At 43.6% G+C, this 10,091-nt stretch overlaps 1 long non-coding RNA gene across 1 annotated transcript in view; it reads right to left on the bottom strand.

The window, feature by feature from the left end:
* Window positions 1–10,091, bottom strand: part of LOC309533343 — a 598,890-nt gene that overhangs the window by 24,923 nt on the left and 563,876 nt on the right. The window lies entirely within an intron of this gene.

The raw sequence follows: 10,091 nt of genomic DNA, 5'->3' as shown, positions 1-10,091 counted from the left end.
GTCAGTGCTTGTTTTTCTGGGGGTACTCTAGGGTACGCAGTACCAGCACCATTTCCCCCCTAGAAGAAAAGCACTGCTTTAAGCCATCCAAGTTGGTGAACAGCATGGCCTCCTGGGGAGGGAACAGGGGTGCCAACTCAATAAAATATTCAATAAAATCACATGACACGGCACACACACCATCTGAATGGCAATGCCCATCAACTGGGGAGGGGGAGGACCCCTCAAGTGTTTTACTGGTGGGCTGAAGGGACCTCTGCCCCTAGGAATTGGCTCCTATGGGGTGGGAGTTCCATGGTTCCAACAATGCAGTGCTTAATAATAATAATAATAATAATAATAATAATAATAATAATAATAATGTTAGCAGGCTCAGGCCAGCTAACATCAATAAAATTTCAGTAAAAACATTAAAAAAAAGGTTAAAATGCAGCCTCATTTTAGAAGTCAAAACCATAAGGGGAGGGAAACATAGGGGTCAGACTGAGTCCAAACCAAAGGCCAGGCGGAACAGCTCTGTCTTGCAGGCCCTGCGGAAAGATGTCAAGTCCCACAGAGCCCTAGTCTCTTGTGACAGAGCTTGTATAAATGCTTACTCTTGTCTGTCCTGAATCTTCTGGCATTTGGTTTCATTTGGGTCAGTGCTATGAGAGGGGTGGGGGGAGCTTTTCCCCACTTTCTTCACGCCCTGACTAATTTTATAAACTTTTATCGTGCTGCCGCTTACTCGCCTTTTCTCAAAACTTGAAAGCTCCCAGTGTGGGAACTGAGTTACTCCATCCATTTGGTCATTTTGATTGGCATTCACTGCATTGTTGGGGGTTTTAACTGCATATTCACCTTCCATCCAAAATGCAAATGTATCCTATGCTCAGTTGTGAAATGCTATCATTTGATGTGCTCTTTCTCAACAAATGTCACACCCAGGGATGCCCTTCCTAGCTTGGCTCCAAGCAAAGTGTGAACACCTTTGCATGGGGTAAAAAATATCCCCAAACCCTGGTATGTACATGAACAGAAATTACTCTGGTGCTAATTAAGCCATGTTCATGTGAACAGCTGGCGAAAACACTCTGAAACACAATGGAAATGACGGATAATTCAGAAGTTTCTACAAACACCCAGCTATCCATCCCCCAAACATGTTCACAGTTCAAGGAACATTTCAGTCAGGCAAAAGCCCTGCATTTGGCTTCTGGGCCAGAGGCCGCCTTTAACTTCTCAGAACTGCGTTCACTACTGGGCCTGAGGTCACCCAGAATTCCCCAGCGTTCCAGTTACCAATAACTCTTCAGAACTGTGTGGCAAAGTGACAAAGTATTGGGCAAGCTTCTAGCCTCTGGAGCTCTTCATCAGGCTTGATTGGTGGTTCCCAAAGTGGGTGATAGGGCCCTTGGGGGTGGGAATTACCTGGGGGTGCTAAGAGGCAAGGAGGCCACTAGAGGTCCAGAAGGTGTCAACATGAGAACAGAGGCTCCCCGTTTGTGGAATGCCCTCCCCAGGAAAGTTGATCTGGCACCTTCATTATGCACCTTTAGGTGCCAGGTGAAAATAATAATAATAATAATAATAATAATAATAATAATAATAATAAATTTATACCCCACCCATCTGGCTGCGTTTCCCCAGCCACTCTGGGTGGCTTCCAATCGAGTGCTAAAAACAATACAGCATTAAATATTAAAAACTTCCCTAAACAGGGCTGCCTTCAGATGTCATTTAAAGAGAAAATAGCTGCTTATTTCCTTCACATCTGAAGGGAGGGCGGGTGCCACTACTGAGAAGGCCCTCTGCCTGGTTCCCTGTAACTTGGCCTCTCGCAGTGAGGGAACCGCCAGAAGGCCCTCGGGGCTGGACCTCAGTGTCCGGGGCTGAACGATGGGGGTGGAGATGCTCCTTCAGGTATACTGGACCGAGGCTGTTTAGGGCTTTAAAGGTCAGCACCAACCCTTTGAATTGTGCTTGGAAACGAACTGGGAGCCAATGCAGATCGCACAGGACCGGTGTTATGTGGTCTCGACGGCCGCTCCCAGTAACCAGTCTAGCTGCCGCATTCTGGATTAATTGCAGTTTCCGGGTCACCTTCAAAGGTAGCCCCACGTAGAGCGCAATTGCAGTTGAAAACCTTTCTCTTCAACCAGGCTTTTTCCTGATTAATATTATATTGGCTTTTGGTGCCAATATGGTGTAGTGGTTAAGAGCGGTAGTCTCGTTATCTGGGGAACCGGGTTCGCGTCTCCGCTCTTCCACATGCAGCTGCTGGGTGACCTTGGGCTAGTCACACTTCTTTGAAGTCTCTCAGCCCCACACACCTCACAGAGTGTTTGTTGTGGGGGAGGAAGGGAAAGGAGAATGTTAGCCGCTTTGAGACTCCTTAAAGGGAGTGAAAGGCGGGATATCAAATCCAAACTCTTCTTCTTCTTCTTCTTAAATGTGTCGGGGGCATTTTATTGTTTTAACTATTATTTTGTGCTTCTTTCCTGTATTCTTATCTTGTGAACCCCCCAAAAGTTTTCAGGTGAAGGGTGGTATATTAAATAATAATAATAATAATAATAATAATAATAATAATAATAATAATAATAATGTTTTTTTGCAGAGGGTGGGGGTTTACATGTCCTCTTTTGCTTACTTCAATATGTGACCAGGAAGCCCAGCTGAATTTGGGTCCTTGGATGTCTGCCCCAAAGCCCTTCCCAATGGCACCACTGTATCAGAACATTCCTCTTGATAAGTCAGAGTGTTTAAGTATTTGGCAGTGACTGTAAAGCTTTCCTGGATGACACTTGAATTGCACAGATGTTGCAATATGTGGGAATTCTCTGGATTATTTCTACATTCCCTGTTCCTTTGCTTTATAATTCTGCAGCTCTTTCGGAATCTCGGAGAAAAGTCTGTTTCCATCTGACAGAGCAAGCCTAGCAGAAATCAAGCAAAGTGTACAGCGAACAAAGGCAACTTCCAGAACTCAAGCTCTGAAGGTTGTGCAGTTGGGGGAATTAAGATCAAATGCTTGAAGGCCAGATAAAGATTAAAATCTGATGGCCACACTCTACTCATGATGCGCTAGTACAAAATGGTTTTCATTTCAAATTTATTTATTTATTGCCCTGCTCAGTGGAATCATGGGGCTGTGCAGTCTGAAAACAGAACATAGAAGTTCATTTATTTTTATTTACTTTAGTAAAATTTATACAGTGTCCTGAACCCCTGGCCTACTTGGCAGCAAGTCAGTATGCCAAGTTCAAAGTGGGGGGCAGCGTGATCCACACAAGCAAAGTCCCAAGTCCAGGAAATGAGGGTCAGGGTCAATCCAAGCAGCCAAGTCTGAAGTCCAGCAGTCAGGATTCAGTGTGGAGTCAAACCCAAAGCACAGTCCCGTGAAGGTCCAGGAACATCCAAGTCAAGATCCATCAACAAGTGCAGTTGAGCAGACACAGCATCTCAGCTCTGCTTGGCTTTTGTACCAGCATGCACCTGGGCTCTGTAATAAACAAAATCTGCCCTTATTCCCTTATGGGGTATGCAAGAGCCCTTTCTAGAGTCCTTTGTAGGTTCTCCATCGGTAGGAGAAAACAACTGAGGCCGACCAGAGAATATTGAGAAGCAAAGCAGCTAGTAAGCCTGGTCTTTATTGAACTGTTGCAACAGGGTGCTCCCCTCACACACAGGAGAGAGGAAGAGGACCCAGAACCAAGGTGTGCCTGCCCTTATATACATTTTAAATTCCCTGCCCTGGAGCTCCAGACCACCCCTCCATACATCATACATACATCTCACAAGGGGTGTAGCCCAAGACCACCCCCCACAAATATCATACCTCCATCACAGAAAAGGCAGTCTACAACAGAAATTTGAATGTTGTTGTTTATCCTGTCTGCCAGGTTATCTGATAATGCATTATCTGATTGCCTTTCCTGGTAGTCTGCCCATTCCTTTGAGATGGTGATTTCCCAATTCCTGAGACAATGGGAAGGTTCCCTCACCCCCTCCCTCCTTGCAGAGAAAACATTTGGTCAGTTTGGGAGTCAAAATGGTTTCAGGATGGTCTTCCTGTGCTGCTCCAGACTTGTGGTCCACATATCTATGTATGTGCTTGGTTGGTATATTTATGAACATTTATTATATATATAAGACGTTATTTTTTTTATTTCAGTGTTATGTACTGAGTTGAATAGGATTCAGAATGCAGCAGTCTGATTGGTCCTAGAACAATAGGATTCAGAATGCAGCAGTCTGATTGGTCCTAGAACAATGCAGCAGTATGATTGGTTGGCAGGAACCACCCAATCATGCTCCAGATATAAGTGAATCCACAACCTGATTGGTTACAGTAGAATTCCAGAATTAGCCAATCATGTGCAGCCCATTGTGTAAATAATGTATATAAAGCAGATACTTTGAGGGGACTTCCATTCATTCCTCCTCACCACTATGAGCTGAATAAAGAGCATGAACTATACACTCTGAGTATATTTCATTCAGCTTGATGAGGCATGTGACCCTCACCTGTCCTGAGCCTAATTCAGCTGAGGAATCGCACACCTCCTCTCAGAGTTCGTGAGCCCCACCTGGCCATCTAGGGAGCTGGGCTGTGGGCCCTTGCCTGCCTCAACCTCCTAGAGCCCCCCTCCTACTACTCCCTACACCCCAGAACCCATTATGTTTCTGGAGACAGGGGCCCCTTTGCCTCTGGTGATGCTCTGGTTCCTGTACACTGACCCCCAATCCCCTTGCTATCCTCTGCCACCCGCAGAGTACCTCAGGATAAGAACTTGATTCATTCTGGAGGTCTGTTCTTAACCTGAAACTGTTCTTAACCTGAAGCACCACTTTAGCTAATAGGGCCTCCCACTGCCACCGCTGCGCGATTTCTGTTCTCATCCTGAAGCAAAGTTCTTAACCCAAGGTACTATTTCGGGGTTAGCGGAGTCTGTAACCTCAAGCGTATGTAACCTGAAGCGTCTGTAACCCGAGGTACCACTGTACTTTCTACACAAAGCTCTGCTTCCTCAACCCCAGCTTGTGCTGGCATGTCCCATCCCAGCTACACCCCTCGCCCGGATCCTCTTCCTCCTTCCCATTGTCCTGTCAGTTCATGACATACAGTAAGTATAAATCTAATAAGATTTAATAAAATTCTGCAGAGCTTACGTTCCAGGGATCGTGCCTAAAGCCAAAATTGTGTGTAGGCAAAACTCATTGGGTGCAATGGTGGGCGGAAGTACCAAAATATTTTTCCCTAGATGTCTGCCCCCTTTTTATTTTATTTTTTTTCCAAGTGCATAAAGCTGAAAGTGCACAAGTTAAATGTGTGAAAATTGCAGCATTTCTGTATACTGTACAGTGGTACCTTGGTTCTCAAACTAACGCCTTGGTTCCCAAACATCAAAAACCTGGAAATAAGTGTTCTGGTTTTCGAATGTTCTTTGGAAGCTGAGCATCTGATGTGTCTGTCGGCTATTGTTTCTGGGGTGCCTGCACCAATTAGAAGCTCCGCCTTGGTTTTCGAACATTTCGGAAGTCAATCAGACTTCCAGAACGGATTAAATTTGGTGCTTTTGTTTTTGCTATTAATTTTGCGCTTCTGTTTTTTAGGCTTTTTCGGTTCATTTGTTTTTGTGACTGTGTGGAACCCAGTTCAGCTACTGATTGATTGATTGTGGGACTGTGGAAATGGAGCCCCCCATCCAAACAATGACTATTATCAGTGCAGGTAAGAAAGATTTTTTTTTTTATCCTCTACAATCCTGTCTTATATATTTTATAGTACAGCACATTGATTATTGCTTTCATTTTATGGATCAATGGTCTCGTTAGATAGTAAAATTCATGTTAAATTGCTTTTTAAGGGGTTGTTTTCAAAAGTCTGGAACAGATTAATCGGTTTTTCATTACTTTCCATGGGAAAGTGTGCCTTGGTTTTGGATTAAGTTTGAGAACCAAGGTACCACTGTACTGCCCTTGGTCTCAAATTGCTTTCATTGTTGTAGGGCTCAGGGAGACACCTAGGGGTGGCTGAGAGCCAGTGCAGAGAGCTGCACTCTCATCTGAACCTCCAATTTCTGTATTGCCTGAAGCAACTGCTTAATTCATTTCTCTTTGGGATTTCATCCCTAATTTGCTTGACCGTGGCTGAATGCCCACAAGATTTTATTAGAGTCAATGGAGACTACTTGGTCCCCCCCCCCTCCATAGTCCACATACATTTTAGGTCTATTACACTTTTTTTTGCCGGCTTTTAGCGGCTTATCTGCTGATCGGATCAGCTGATAAGCGGCTTAGCGGCTTAGAAAAAGGGGGGGGGAGGAAAAAAAACCAGTAGGAACTCGCAAGACATTGTCGTCTTGCGAAGCAAGCCCATAGGAAATTCGTTTTGCGAAGCACCTCCAAAACGGAAAACTCTTTCGTCTAGCGAGTTTTCCGTCTTGCGAGGCATTCGTCTTGCGGGGCACCACTGTATCAACATTTCTCTCCTCCCCGCTCCTTGTCTTCCCCCATATTTCCGTATTGATTTATTAAACAAATTCTATATCCTGCTGGTTTTACCCCTTATATAGTTGTGAAAGTTTAGTCAACACCTGCCAATGAGTCCAAACCTTTATACTGTCTTTGTATATAGTTTATAAATGGTTCCCACTCCTTTTTGAAATCAATGTTGTCTCTCTCATGTATCCTCTCTGTCAGCTTAGCCAGTTCCGCGTAGTCCATAAGCTTAACTTGCTATTCTTCCTCTGTTGGCTTTTTTTCTGTTTTCCATACTTGTTCTAATAAAATTCTTGCTGCTGCTGTTGCATACATAAACAATCTCCAGTTTACTTCTCTTATATCATGATCTAAAATTCTGAGCAGGAAAGATTCTGGTTTTTAAACAAAGCTTTTTTTTCAACTTTTTTTTCAATTCATTATATATCGTTTCCCAATATTCTTTAACCTTCTTTCATTCCCACCATACATGAAAAAAGTACCATCTTTCTCTTTCTCTTTGCATCTCCAACATATCTTAGATCCTGCTTTGTACATTTTTGCAATTTTTTTCTGGTCTGATATACCATCTACATATCATTTCAAATAATTTTCTCTTAATAATATACAATCTGTAAACTTTCAATTTGTTTTCCATAATCTTTCCCATGCCACCAACTGTATATTATGCCCAACATCCTAAGCCCATTTTTATTTGTGCCGATTTTACCATCTCATCTAAAGTCTCTCCATATAGCAAAATGTTATATGCTTTCTTCAATAATTTGGTGTTTCCCTCCACTTTGGTAAGTACCATTTGTGTGAACCTGCCTGTAAGCAGAACATAAATTACCACTGCGCATTCGAAAGAAATGTCAGGATTGCTGAAAAGAAATGCTGAGATTCCTCCGTAGATAAACAGAGCGGGTCTGAGAGCTAAACCTGTTTCTTTGGCAGTAGCCTCCATGCAGCATAAAAAACATTTTTTTTGGGGGGGTGTGTGTGTAAATCCTTGCTTTTGGAAGACGGATGGTGTACAGAGCATGAATGAGAAAATGTGTAATCCAGCCAATGAGAAGCCAGACGAGATGAGTACCAAAGACTCTAGGCAGCTTGACTGAAAGAGATGATGGCTATAAATGAGACAAACAAGGAAAATAATCCTGGCAGAAGTGAAGCAATCATAAAGAAGTAGCAGAATCGGCTTTAAGCATGGGCCTCTAATACTCTTAACTGCTTGCTACTTAGCAATTGATACAGTGGTACCTTGGGTTACATATGCTTCAGTTACAGACTCCACTAACCCAGAAATTTTACCTTAGGTTAAGAACTTTGCTTCAGGCTGAGAACAGAAATCGTGCTCCAGTGGCGCGGCGGCAGCAGGAGGCCCCATTAGCTAAAGTAGTACCTCAGGTTAAGAACAGTTTCAGGTTAAGAACAGACCTCTGGAACGAATTAAGTTCTTAACCCGAGGTACCACTGTACTGTTGTCTGGTACCCCACATACTGAGAGGTGATAGACTCCAGGGGTGCCTGAGCTTAACCCAGTGTTTGGTTTCCTTGGAATGAAGGCTGTGGATGTGTTTAGGATATATGGTTTTATTTACACATATATACAAGCTGAAGGGACGTGGGTGGCGCTGTGGGTTAAACTACAGAGCCTAGGGCTTGCAGATCAGAAGGTTGGCACTTCGAATCCCCAAGACGGGGTGAGCTCCCGTTGTTCGGTCCCAGCTCCTGCCAACCTAGCAGTTCGAAAGCACGTCAAAGTGCAAGTAGATAAATAGGTACCGCTCTGGTGGGAAGGTAAATGGCGATTCCGTGCGCTGCTCTGGTTCCGCCAGAAGTGGCTTAGTCATGCTGGCCACATGACCCGGAAGCTGTATGCCGGCTCCCTTGGCCAATAAAGCAAGATGAGCGCCACAACCCCAGAGTCGTCCGCGACTGGACCCAATGGTCAGGGGTCCCTTTACCTTTTACAAGCTGAGCATAGGATGGAGCGGTTCACAGCATTAACATGCCAACAGATCTAATGTCATACATGCATAATAACAGCTCTGAAAGATCATGGATTTATTGCATTACAGCAAAATTTGCCCTCGGAACTGGAGAATTTTTGGAAACTACTCTAAAGCAATTTGCTTCAGCTGGCTCCAGTTCTGCAGTCTAAACAGGCCAGAAACCAAAGCCTGAATGATAAGAAGAAACGACTCCCAATAATTTAGCATATAAAAGAGAAATTGGACCCAGGCTACATTTTTTATACCAGACCCTGGGTTACGTCTATGCTGTAAGTGTAAAACAACTTGCTGGGCGTTTATCAATAAAAAGAGCCAGTAAATGCAAAAACCGTCCTTTCCAACTCACAAAGCCTGAGTGTAAAAGAGGAATAAAACGAATAAATTTGAAAAACATTAGGTTCAGTCAATTTTATGCCTTCACATTTCATTTACTGCTTCCCATATCCTCCTTATTTTACTTTAAGGTTAATCATCCACACAGTCCACTTCCCCATCTACAAAGCAGAGAGATGCCTCCCACATCAGGCAAAGCCTGTTAATTTCCCGTTTTTCTATTTTGGCACTTTATCTGAGTGTTCAGTGCAATTATTTTTAAATCATCGTTTTTGAAAAGCCCCTTTTTAGGGACATTGAAAGGTGCTTGACAGATTGAGCAGGAGGAGCTCCCTGCTGGCTTTTAACACTGATGCAACATGGACAAGGGCTGAAATGTAGAAGCTGAAGGGAGGGAGGAGTTTGTTCATCAGTTTGAGGGGTCATGACAACCTGAGCCTGTGTTGAGTGTGAGTGGGTGGCATTTTTGAGCCAAAGGAATAAAGTCAAGGGGTTGTGTTCAAGCAGCGCTAAGGCGGATGGTCTGTTACTGTAGCAATTGAATGTTCTCTCCTACCTTTCTTCCCCAGATCTGGGGAGAAGAGAGAGGAAATTGCCTGCACTTCATCCTTGAGCAAAAAGTCCATTGAATACCACCCCAGGGACCAAATGAACACCATGTATTTATAACATGAATGCAAAAGGATTTAAAAACTTTACAAAGAATTAAGTCTATGGCCAACAGAGTACAGTGGTACCTTGGTTCTCAAACTTCATCCGTTCTGGAAGTCTGTTCCAAAGCCAAAGCGTTCCAAAACCAAGGTGCGCTTTCCCATAGAAAGTAATGCAAAATGGATTAATCCGTTCCAGTCTTTCAAAAACAACCCCCCCAAAAGCAATTTAACATGTATTTTACTATATAATGAGACCATTGATCCATAAAATGAAAGCAATAATCAATGTACAGTGGTACCTCGAGGTAAGAGCTTCATTTGTTCCGGAGGTCCATTCTTAACCTGAAACTGTTCTTAACCTGAAGCACCACTTTAGCTAATGGGGCCTCCCACTGCCGCTGCGCTACCTGAAGCAAAGTTCTTAACCCAAGGTACTATTTCTGGGTTAGCGGAGTCTGTAACCTGAAGCGTCTGTAACCCGAGGTACCACTGTACTGTACTATAAAATACATAAGACAGTACTGCAGATGATAAAAATACAAATTAATTTTTTCCCTTACCTGAACTGATGACAGTCATTGTTTGGATGGGGGGCTTTTATCCATTTCCGCAGTCACAC

This window comes from Podarcis vaucheri (assembly GCF_965113315.1).
Source record: "Podarcis vaucheri genome assembly, chromosome: 5".
Taxonomy (NCBI): Eukaryota; Metazoa; Chordata; class Lepidosauria; order Squamata; family Lacertidae; genus Podarcis; species Podarcis vaucheri.
This window is presented reverse-complemented; position numbering and strand designations above follow the sequence as displayed.